This window comes from Equus asinus, chromosome 14 (genome assembly GCF_041296235.1).
Source record: "Equus asinus isolate D_3611 breed Donkey chromosome 14, EquAss-T2T_v2, whole genome shotgun sequence".
NCBI lineage: Eukaryota > Metazoa > Chordata > Mammalia > Perissodactyla > Equidae > Equus > Equus asinus.
Window position 1 is genome coordinate 33,618,561 of NC_091803.1, and position 8,254 is coordinate 33,626,814.

The window sequence follows — 8,254 nt, forward strand, 5'->3', positions numbered from 1 at the left end:
ACAGCCAGATGAAGAGGTACATAGGGCAAGGAGTGGGGGCACGGTGCTTCCATGCCTTCTCCAGTATGCCACACTGCCAGTACATTGATGTTTTCACCATCCCAGAAGTTCTCCAAACCTCATTGTTCAAGACTTTTTATTGAGGATTCATTAAGTAGTTACGATTGATTAAATCAATAGCCATTGGTTATTTAAGTCAATTGCCATCCTCCTCCCCTCCTGGAAGCCAGGGCATGGGGTAAGGTCTGAAAGTTCTAACCCTCTAATCACATGGTTGGTTCCTCTGCAACCAGCCCCATCCTGAAGCCACGTAGGGGCCTACTAAGAGTCACCTCATTAGCATAAACTCAGATTGGTCAAAAGGGGCTAGTTATGAAGAACAAAAGATACTCCTACCACTCAAGAAATTCCAAGGACTTGGCGGGTTCTGTGCCAGGAACCAGGGACAAAAACCGAAAGTATTTTTTTTTACCATAACTTCTCAAACTCTACCAAAAAATAGGAGAGGAGGAAACACTTCTTAATTCATTCTATAAGGCCAGCATTACCCTTATACCAAAGCTAGAAAAAGACATCACAAGAAAAAAAAAAAACTACAGTCTAATATCCCATTTGGATAAAAATGCAAAAATTTCAACAAAACACTAGCTAACTGAATCCAGCAGAATATCAAAAGGATTATACCCATGGGGATTCATCCCATGAATGCAAGGCTGATTTTCATGTGAAAATCAATGAAATACAACATATTAACAGAATGAAGGAAAAAACCCACATGATCTCAATTGATGCAGAAAAAGCATGTGACATGTTCCAACATCCTTTCATGATAAAAAAAAAAAAAAAACAAAACTCAATGAAGTAGGAATAGAAGGGAACTTCCTCAACATGATAAAGGGCATCAAATGAATATTCTAATATTGTATTGGTGGTGTCTAAATCATTTATAAATCTAGCATAAGGGTTAAAAGATGAAAGTATTAAAAATAACTATAGCTACAATAACTTGTTAGTGAATATACAATATAAAAAGATATAAAATCTAATGTCAAAAACATAAAATGTGGAGGGGAAAGTGTAAAAATGTAAAGCTTTTGTATATGTTCAAAGTTAACTTGTTATCAGCTTAAAATAGACTGTGACTTACGTAAGCTTCATGGTAACTGTGAAACAAAAACATATAGTAGATACACAAAAGAGAAAGAGAAAGGAATCAAAGCATACTGCTGCAGAAAATTACCAAATCACAAAGGAAGAGAGCAAGAGAGGAAGAAAGGAACAAAGGAACTAAAAAACAGCCAGAAAAAAACAATTAACAAAATGACAAGATTAAATCCATACGTATTAATAATTAGTTTAAATGTAAATAGACTAACTTCTCCAATCAAAAGACAGAGTAGCTGAATGGATTAAAAGACTCACTTCAGCTTTAAAGACACACACAGGCTCAAAGTGAAGGGATGGAAAAACATACTCCATGCAAATGGAAACCAAAAGAGAGCAGGGGTAGCTGTGCTTATGTCAGATAAAATAGACTTTAAGCCAAAATCTGTAACAAGAGACAAGGTCATTATATAATGATAAAGGGATCAATTAGTTAAGAGGATATAACAATTGTAAACATGTATGCACCCAACATCAGAGCACCTACATATATAAAGCAAATATTAAAAGAACTGAAAGGACAAGCAGACAGCAACACAATAATAGTAGACTCCCATCACCAGCCTCTGCAGCAGTGTGCATACCTGTGGCAGTATCCTGCAGCCATGGAAGTGCACACTGACAGCCAAGGCCCCTACAGCTACTTGTGGACCCAGATTTGCCCTTATCTCCAGGCAAGGGCCAGCACCTCTGGGCTCACGTGCAGCTAGCTCCTCCAGCTGTGCATCTGCATGTCCCTAGCCTGAGTCCTGACACTAGGCTCCACTGCTGTTCACCCGTGGTGAGGCCTTGCAGCCACAGTAGTGCACCCTGACAGCCAGGGCCCCCACAGCTGCTTGTGGACTTGGCTCTGGCCCTGTCTTCTGTCACTGACCTTCACCAGCGGGCTCAGCTGAAGTTAGCCTCACCAGCTGTGCACCTGCACCCAGCCAGCCAGACTCCTGTCACCAGCCTCCTTTGCTGTGCATGCCCAATGTGAGATCCTCCAGCCACAGAGTGTACGCCAACAGCCAGGGCTCCTGCAGCTGCCAGTGCACCCTCAGTTGGCCCTGGCCCTCGCTGCTGGCCCTAGCCCCCACCACTATGTGTGTATCTGCAACCAGCTCCTGCCACTACACAGTCACTAGTTGCTGGCCCCCGCAACAGAGTGTAGTACACACCACCAGCTCCAGCCACCAGTGCCGCCTGCCCTGCTCCATAGCCTCTGGACCTGGAGGCACTGCCGAGGACTCTAACGGCCCTTGCAGGCATCGTGGACTCCCCATAGTGCTCACTAAAGACCATACAGTTGTCAATGCTGTGGACTCCAGCAGCCCAACCTGAAGAGACATCATGCCCCGCTGGATCCGGAGCTGCCACATGCCCCTGTACTTGGCAACCTGCACCACTACATTGCAGGGTCACAACACACTCCAGCATGTCCCCATCCACAGGTGAAGGTCTTTCTTTACCGAAGTCAGTCCATAAAATCTGGAAGAGGTGACTACTTCTTCAAAGGTGCAGACACCTATGCAAGACTACTGGGATCACAAAGAATCGGGGAAACATAACGCTACCAAAGGAACTCAGTGAACTTTCAGTAACTGACCCCAAACAAATGGAGATAATTGAATTGACCTACAAAAAATTCAAAATAATTGTTCTAAAGATGATAAAAGAGCTCAAGAGAACACAGATAAAAAAATTTAATGAGGGTATGGCCCCGTGGCCGAGTGGTTAAGTTCACGCGCTCTGCTTCGGCGGCCCAGGGTTTCATCAGTTCGAATCCTGGGCGCAGACATGGCACCGCTCATCAAGCCATGCTGAGGCAGCGTCCCACATGCCACAACTAGAAGGCCTACAATTAAAAGTACACAACTATATGTTGTGTATGTTTACCTGGGGGCTTTGGGAGAAAAAGGAAAAATTAAAAAATAATACAAATAAAGAAATCTTTAAAAAAATTTAATGAAATCAGGAAAACAATGCAAGAACAAAATGGGTTTAACAAACAGAAAACAATCTCATTCACAGGAGTATCAAAAGCAATAAAATACTTAGGAATAAACTAAGGAAGTGAAAGATCTTTTCACTGAATGCTATAAGACATTGATGAAAGAAACTGAATACACAAATAAATGCAAAGATATTCCATGTTCATGGATCAGAAGAGTTATTGTTAAAATGTCCATACTACTAAAAACCATCTATAGATTCGATGTAATCTCCAGGTTTCCAGGGGCTGAGGGGTGGGGGAAATGGAGAGAGGTTGGTAAAAAGAACACAAACTTTCAGTTATAAGGTGAATAAGTTCTGAGGATCTGATGTATAATATGGTGACTTTGGTTTATAATACTGTATTGTATAATTGAAATTTGCTAAGAGAGTAAATTGTAAGTGGTCTCACCAAAAAAGCAGGGGGAGGGGACTATGTGAGGTAATTGATGTGTTAATTAACTTGAATGTGGGACTCCTTTCAAAATGAATATATATATAAACCATTATTTTGTACACTTTAAATATACAATTTTTTCAATTTTACCTCAATAAAGCTAGGGGGGAAATTAAAGAAGACCTAAAGAAATGAAAGACATCCCATGTTTATGGACTGGAAGATTTACTATTATTAAGACAGCAGTACTCTCCAAACTTATCTACAGAGTCCATCAATCTCCCACTGCCTTTTTCTGCAGAAATGAACACACATCCTAAAATTCATAGGGACTTGCAAGGAACCCTGGGTAGCCAAAGCAATCCTGGAAAAAAAAACAAAGTTTGGGGTCTCACACTTCCTGATTTCAATACTTTCTACTAAGTGATAGTAATCAAAAGAGTATGGTACTGACATAAGCAAAGAGACATAAATCAAGTGGAATAGAATTGAGAGTTGAGAAATAAACCCAAGCTCATTCAATGAGGAAATAATAGTCTTTTGAGGAAACAATAGTTTTTTGAACAAATAGTGCTTAGATAACTAAACAGCCACATGCAAAAGAATAAAGTTGGACTCTTACCTCACACCATATACAAAAATTAATTCAAAAATGGATCAAACGCTCAAATGTAAGAGTTAAAACAATAAACTCTTAGAAGAAAATATACAAGTAAATCTTTATAACCTGGATTTAGCAATGCATTCTTAGATATGAAACCAAAAGAAAAGATAGATAAATTGGGCTTCATCAAAATCAAAAACTTCTGAGCATCAAAGGACACTATCAAGAAAGTGAAAAATCAACTTACAGAATGGAATAAAATACTTTCAAATCACATATCTGATAAGGGTTTCACATCCTGAATAGATAAAGCAATCTTACAACTCAACAACAAAAAGACAAGCCAATTAAATAACGGGCAAAAGGATCTATAGACATTTCTCCAAAGGAATTACACTAATGGCAATAAGCACCTGAAAAGATGTTCAACATCATTCGTCATTAGGGAAATGCAAATCAAAACCACAATGAGATACCACTTACCCACTAGGATGGCTATAATTAAAAAAAAAAAAAATTTTTTCAACAGAAAATAACAAATGTTGGTGAGAACAGAAAAACCTGGAACCCTCTGCACGCTGCTGGTGAGAATGTAAAATGGTACAGCTGCTCTGGAAAATAGTGAGGCAATTCCTTGAAAAGCTAACATATAATTACCATCTAACCCTGCAATTCCGCTCCTAAGTACATACTCAAAGGAATAGAAAATATATGTCCACACAAAAACATGTACACTAAGGTTCATAGTAGGATTATTCATAATAGCCAAAAAGTGGAAATGACCCAAAAGTCTGTCAGGTGATAAACAAAATGCAATATATGCAAAATGGAATGAGGTACTGATACATGACACAACATTCATGAACCTTGAAAACATTAAACTAAGTGAAACAAGCCTAACAGAAAAGGCCACATATTATATGATTCTATTTATCTAAAATACCCAGGATTGGAAAATCCATACAGACAGAAAGCAGATCAGTGGTTGTCAGGGCCTGGAGATTGCGGGGCTGGAAGAGGGGGGCGTTGGGGAGTGGCTGTTCAGGGAGCACAGGGTTTATTTAGGAATGGTAAAAATGTTCTGGAATTAGTGGTGATAGTTGCACATCATTTTGAATGCAACAAAATCCACTGGATTCTAATACTTTAAAGTGGTAAAAATGGTGAATTTTACCTAAATTTTCAAAAAAAGAAAAACCCTGCGAGATGGGTAAAATGATATTCCTACACTATAGCTGAGATTCAGAGGTCAACTCTCTTGCCTAAAGTCAAACTAAAACCAAAGTTGACAGCATCTCCCAAAACCTTCCTTCTAACCCCTAAGCTATAACCAAAATAAAAAACTAAAACAGTTAAAATTCAACCCTAAGTTCCTAGTGGGTTTTTGCGCATTTGTACTTGTTGAGAGGAGGGGGGCGTGCTCTCAGGCTGCAGGGCGGAGAGGGTGGGCCCCGGGGAGCCCAGGGCCTTGGGGAGGAGGACGAAGGGCGAGGAGGCCTGCACACTCACCGCTCACGACTTGCAACCGCCTCTGCCGCTGAGGGGCGCGCGTGGAGCCGGCGCCGCGCCTCCTCTCAACGATCCCCGCAACCGCCGCGCCCCACCCCACGCAGGCGCGGCCCCGGCCAGATACCCTGCGGGCGGGAGGGGGCCCAGCGCGCGCCGCCGTGGGTGCTTTCCCCGCGAGCGCGCCCACGCGCCCCAGGCTGCAGCTCTTGCCTTCCTGTCCTCCCCCAGGCGCGGCCCGCCTTTCCCACGCTTCCCAGATACATCCCCGCTTGCTCCTCCTGGCCCACCTCCCAGTCCCCGACCTCCTGAGGACAGAGACTGGGAAGCGAGGGTAGTGAGACACTCGCCTTGGCTGCAACATTTACGGGGAAACCGACTCAGTAATCAAGATAAGTACTTTTGTCAAAATTGACTATAGTGGAGCCATCTTTAAATGAAGTCGGAGCTGCTTTTCCAGAGAAACTGCTTTGCTGACTTAAAGCTTTGGACTCGGTCAAAATGGCAGTTGTTCGAGAAGTCAGCAGGAGAACGGACATTCTAATTAAAAGGACTGAGGAACAGAATCAAGAGCTAGTCAATGTTTAGCCAAGACTAGCTTCTGCCTCCAACTCCAACTAAAATTCTTTGTAATACAATCTGTCTTCCTTCCTTTGGAGCAAAGGCAAATAGAAGCAAATAAACATCTGGCTTTCTCACACATGTTCGTATTCCTATTTCATATCTCTTTTAATTAGTGAGTAGTTGGTTTTGCTTTTTTCTCCTCAAGAATAAAAGACCAAATTGCTTATTTTCTTTATACCTCTGTATTTTTTAAACCCAATAAATGTTACATAATAATTATTATAACAACACAAATAATGGGCCATAAACATTTCTGTAATCCCCACAACCCTGGGCATGCATTTCTAGGAGAGGTGAACTGAGGAAGTAAAATTGTGTAATTGAAATCAGCTTTTGCCAAACACTGCAGCATCTTCTCTCTTTTTTGATGATATGAGATTAATTTATGTGGCTACTCTGTGCCAAGCACTGTGCTAAGTACATATTTTGACACAACCCACGAACTGTCTTTTATTATGATGTGACCATTTCCTAAGAAAAGCCCTATGGGGCCCAGCCCCACGGTTGAGTGGATAAGTTTCTGTGCTCAGCTGCAGCAGCCCTGAGTTTGCTGGTTCGGATCCTGGGCAAGGACCTACACACTGCTCATCAAGCATGCTTTGGCGGCATCCCACATAGAGGAAATAGAATGACTTGCAACTAGGATATACAACATAGTTTTAGGGAGGAAAAAAAGAGGAAGATTGGGAACACATGTTAGCTCAGGGCAAATCTTCCTGACCAAAAAAAAAAAAGAAAGAGCATACCTTGGAGAGAAAAAAAAAAGAAAGAAATGCCCTGTGTAGCTCCCAACCAAAATATCAGGGGAGCACAATTTAAGCACTGGAGCCTCCTGACCTGTCTCCCAGGCTACACTCTTGCTCATCTGTTTCATCCTATACATTGGTGCAAGATTAAACATCTTTCTAAATGTTTAATCTCTTTGAGCATATAATTCCTTTCCAAAGAACCACCCTTCTTAGCCCCCTGACTCCAAGAAGCATTCCATTTTATCTCCTGGTGCTCCCAGACTTCAACCCCAGGTTTCAGCCCAACTCTGTCTGCCAAGACACTGTTCGAGGACTAGACAACATTCCTTCCATCCCTGGGCTTCTCCTGGCCTGAAATGCCCTCTTCCTGCCTCTCTGCCAATGTAGCTTAATGGTTAGGAGTGGGGTTCTGGAATCTGATTTAAGGGCAGATCTCTACTCCTCTGCTATGTACCGGGTGACTTTGGACAAAGCCCTTCACCTCCTGGAGCCTCGAACGGACAGTGAGGCTAACAACAATACCTACCTACCACAGAGGGGCTTGTCTAAGTCAATGAGATGATGCACATAAGACATGTAGTGCAATACCTACTACACAGTAGAGATCAATAACCTGTCGCTGTTATCACTGTTGTTATCATTATTTTTATTTTTGGCCTTGCTTTATTCCCCCTCCTTCATAAAATCCTTATCTAATGACCCCAAGTCAAAATAATCTCTCTCTTTTCTCTGAATTATCAAAAGCCTTTACTTTTCCTATCACTGATTTGGCTAGAGTTGACTGCCCTGCATCGTTACCTTCTTGTGCACACATTGTCTTATTTCTTCCTCTCGGGTATAAGGTCCTTGAAGAAAAGACCTCAGTCTTCTTATGCATTTTGGCTCTTTGTGTGACTGAAGCCGTCACGTTGCATCTTGCCCTGGGAACTTCCTCGTTTTTGAAAACTGAAAGTTAGTCGCGCTGGTTAGCCTAGGAGAAAATTGTGCACTTACAGCAATCAACGGCGGGAGATCTGGGGGTGGGGACGGGGCTGGGTGTGGGAGGGAGGCTGGGATAAGAGACTCCAGATGGGGACAGAATTGAAAGGAAAATGTTTTTTAAATAACTATCTCCTTTCATCTAAGATCTCCTAGCAGCAGGCAATAATGTAAGAAAAAAAGCGAGCTCCGCCATCGTTTGCCCCATCTTTCCTGTCTCCTCTTTTCTCAGGCACGACGACGGAGACAGCAAACAGC

General features: G+C 42.1%; 1 protein-coding gene across 3 annotated transcripts in view; it reads right to left on the reverse strand.

The window, feature by feature from the left end:
• The window catches only part of LOC106841750 (phospholipid-transporting ATPase ABCA3-like), a 205,466-nt gene extending 197,523 nt beyond the window's left edge, over window positions 1–7,943 (reverse strand). For 2 of the 3 annotated variants that reach the window (XM_070484800.1, XM_014857904.3), the window contains exon 1: window positions 5,649–5,773. The gene's annotated coding sequence lies outside the window, so the exon portion shown is untranslated. Of the gene's footprint in view, window positions 1–5,648; window positions 5,774–7,816 lie in introns of those variants that run through there. The other variant, XM_070484799.1, reaches the window with a different exon arrangement.
• Between the last annotated feature and the right edge of the window lie 311 nt (window positions 7,944–8,254).